At 40.1% G+C, this 4,092-nt stretch overlaps 1 protein-coding gene across 1 annotated transcript in view; it reads left to right on the top strand.

Annotated features, from left to right (window-relative positions):
• The first annotated feature begins 214 nt into the window (after positions 1–214).
• Positions 215–4,092, top strand: part of LOC115470354 (E3 ubiquitin-protein ligase MARCH8-like) — a 195,939-nt gene continuing 192,061 nt past the window's right edge. The window contains exon 1 of the mRNA XM_030203437.1: positions 215–353. The gene's annotated coding sequence lies outside the window, so the exon portion shown is untranslated. The remainder of the gene's footprint in view (positions 354–4,092) is intronic.

Genomic DNA, 4,092 nt, shown 5'->3' on the forward strand with positions numbered 1-4,092 from the left:
ATGAAATACAAAGAAGATTAGAGCTGCAAAATGGCCAAAGCCATGGTTTTAATAACCAAAGAGGTTGGTCATCATCACCATAACATTGCAGTCTTACACGTGAAACGTTACGTGTGTGACTGTGCGTGCGTGCGGCGTGCGCTGACCGCAGGTGGGCGGGGTGTATGCTGCAACTTAGAGGAGGGGAGATGGGGTGGGGGCGGTCCCCCTCGGGCAGTGTTGCGGAAGTGACAGTGACAGCCACCGAACTGGACTCTTGGTGCTCTTGAGGAATCTGGTTTCATGGGGAGATCGCCTTTAGGTTTTAAGTACAAAATGTGAAGGATCTGACCGCAGCGAGTAGGCTGATGAAGGTTTGACATATTACTTGCTTATTTAAGGCTCTGCAACTTCTGTTCTCCAAAAAGCAGAATTCAACCAGGGCAGAGAGCTTAGGGATACCGAGCCTGCAGGGAAATGTTTTAGGGCTGAGGGCCGATTTGTTGTTGTTGGTTTGTTTTGATACTTGTTCTCCGAGAAGGCAGTCCTTTTTCATCAATTGATCCTGCCTAAAGACCCACTTCTAGGTGCTGCTTTTAAATCTTAAAACCATTTTTATGCTGACTTTTGGCTGAAATATATGTACTGCTGTTTGTATTTTATGAGGTTTTGCTTTTAAGTTCTATTTTGTCTGTTGTTTTGACTGATGTTTATGCTGTATTGCACTGTACCTAGAAAATTTGATACGTGAAAAATAAATGTTTAAATAAGCTAAAAATAAAAATGCTTGGTTCTTCCTAATCAAAGTGCTGTGGGACAGCGGGAGGAATGTGCAGTGGATCAGGGGTGAGCCGTTTCAGGATGAAGGGTGGGGCAGGATTGGGGGGGAGAAGTGACATGAGATGGAGGATCTGGATTAGTACGGGGAAGGTATTTCTCTCCCCCTTCTGGTTTTACCCTCCCCACTCTCACATGTGTGCTCTTTTTTTTTTCTCTTACCCCATAATTCCACATACCCCCTCCTGACCTGATCCTATCTCGTTTGTATGTAATGTGGCCATGGATAGAGGAAAAGAAGTCATAATGGACATTGCAGAAATATTATAATTGGAGTATTCTAGCACAGAGCTAAACCAGCGCAGACCTCCTCTGAGTGATTACAGTGTGCACACACACTTTAAGCTAAACAAAAAAAGGGATAAAACAGCAATACCTTCAAGTGCCTGATTCATTTCTTTGTCTATAAAAAAGAAGGCCTGGAGAGAACCAAAAAGCAATTTTTAATTGTAAAGGAACAATCAGCATTTTTTTTTTAATTGCCCCCTTTTGGGGTGTTTCCTAATGCTTTCTGCCTTTTAAGATGGTAGGGGTATTTTGCATGAGATGACATAAAAAAGCAAGATTTGACTAGAAATAGATTTTGGATTTAATTTTTTCTCTCCAAGCATTTCCTTAAGGAGATCTATATTCTAGTGCTGTAGGTATTTCCACCACCTTGTTATATTGCTAATGAAAGGCAGTCAATGAAATCCACTAAACCTTAAGCAGCATGTCCAGTCTATGGACTAGATGTCCTCACAGGCATTAATGTACTTAACACTCATCCTTTCAGTGGGGCCCGTTTACTAACTAAAAACCACATTAATGCAAGCTTTCATTAGCCAATCAGGCCTGTAGTTTGTACCTAAGACAGTGGAGGGTAAAGTGGCTTGCCGAAAGTCACAAACTGTCTGTGAAGAAATGGGATTTGAACCATGGCATTGCTGGTTCTCTGCCCACTACTTCAGTGGTTCTTAAACCAGTCCTTAGGGCATACCCAGCCAGTTGGATTTTTAGGGTATCCATGATGAATATGCATGAGAAAGATTTACATACCAAGGAGGCAGTACATGCATATTCATTATAGATATCTTGAAAACCTGACTGGCTGGGTGTGCCCTGGAGGACTGGTTTAAGAATCACTGGACTAGTGGGCAGAGAACCAGCAATGCCAGGGTTCAAATCCCATTTCTTCACAGTCTGTGACTTCCGGCAAGCCACTTTACCTTACACTGTCTTAGGTACAAACTACAGGCCTGATTGGCTAATGAAAGCTTGCATTAATGTGGTTTTAGTTAGTAAACGGGCTCCAGTGCACTATTCTTAACCATTAGACTATACCTTCACTCAATGTACAATGCCTTGTAAAAGCTTGGAAAAATTAACAGCAACATATAAATATGTTGCTTTGTTTTCTATTGAAAATAAGGTATACAGAGAAAAAAAAGCAAAACAAATCAAAATAGTTCAAACAAAATAGGTTTTAAAAAATATAATATAAATGTTTTAAAAATGCTCAGTTCAGCCGTCAGTCATGTGAATAGTGACTGGTTGAGTGGAGAATCATCATTGCACCGCTTCCGTTCTCATAAATACAACTTGAATAAAGCTGGTACATTGTGTTGATATAAAGCGATCTAGTTAACTCATATATATGTATGGTACTTAAGTATATAGTCCTAGATTACTCAGAATAAGCACAGTAAGCAGATTATAATACATATACATTAGGGTAACATCAAAGCTGTGTAACCCAAAAGAACAGTTCATAAAAAATAAGTCCATAAAGAAAAAAATGAAAAACAGTGAAAAACAGCGCAGTCACATAAATCACTGTTCTGTACTTATCTGAAAAATCTGTGCTCTTTTGCCAGAGAGCTACAGAGATGAACAAAAACTTAAACTGTTCAGGTGACGTAGGTTCATACTCGGTCCAGGATTTTCACCCATTTAAAAACAATCCCTTCAAAGAAGCATCAGCTTCAATGAATGTGCTTCCAGTGCTTATTCTGAGTAATCTAGGAATATATACTTAAGTACCTTACATATATATGAGTTAACTAGATCGCTTTATATCAACACAGAGTTCCAGCTTTATTCAAGCTGTATTTATGAGAACAGAAGCTGTGCGATGATGGTTCTCCACTCAGCCAGTCATTGTTCACATGACTGATGGTTGAGCTGAGCACTACTTAAACATTTTATATTATATATATATTTTTAACCTATTTTGTTTGGATTGTTTTTTTTCTCTCTGCGTATACATTTATTTTCAATTTAGTATTTGATAGCTATTGTTGGTTTATTAGTATTTCTCCTAGAATATTTGCTCTGTTTTCTATGTCATGTTTAGTGCACTACAGGTGGTTCATGCTTAGCATGCCTTGAGAATTCCAGTGGGAAAGGGGATGGGATTTGATATACTGCCTTTCTATGGTTACAGTGAAGGAGGTTCACATATTATATACAGGTACTTATTTTATACGGAGCAATGGAGGGTTAAGGGTCTCTTTTATCAATCTGTGCTAGTGGTTCCCGCTTGGCAATGCCGACTGAGCCTATTCGAAGTGAATGGGCTTTGTCGGCATTACCGCACTGGGAGCAGCTAGCACGGCTTGATAAGAGACCCTAAGTGACTTGTCCAAAGTCACAAGGAGCTACAGTGAGAATTAAACCCAGTTTTCCTGGGTCTCAGGCCACTTCACTAACCCTTACTCTACTCCTCCATTCAGTGCCATGTGCTTTGGTTACTTCATGGCACAGCATATCAATGTGTGTTGCCCATTGGCTCAGCAGAATAAAGCTGCTATTTAGTAAGCCTACAAGATAGCTTGGAAGTCACATTACTTCCATTGCCTCTGGCACAAATTTAGATTGTAAAGCCTGGAATATCTGAAAGTAACTTGCCTTGAGCTGCCACTAAAAAGAGATGAGATAAAAATCTCCCCCTCCCCCCTCCAAATTGCCATTACACAGTTTGCTTTTCTAGTCTGTATGGCACAAGAAATGAATCCATTAGTGCCCTGGCTTAATAGTCAGCCTTTGGAGACTTATAAGGGCTAATTTTAGAAAGGCAACATAGGGACCTATGTACCTCGTATAAAGTAAAGTAGGCTTGTATAGTTACCCCCAGTAGCAAACAAATTTACCCTGTTCCAAAGAAGGTGTAAATGTGTGTGTTTACTCTATGCCTGTGCATAGAGGTATTGTTAACAATGAAGACTGATTGATTGAAGGAACCCCTTCCTGATGCAGTGAAGCGAAACATGATCATGTCGAGGGGTACCTACTTAT

The sequence above is a fragment of the Microcaecilia unicolor genome, chromosome 5 (genome assembly GCF_901765095.1).
Source record: "Microcaecilia unicolor chromosome 5, aMicUni1.1, whole genome shotgun sequence".
Lineage (NCBI taxonomy): Eukaryota > Metazoa > Chordata > Amphibia > Gymnophiona > Siphonopidae > Microcaecilia > Microcaecilia unicolor.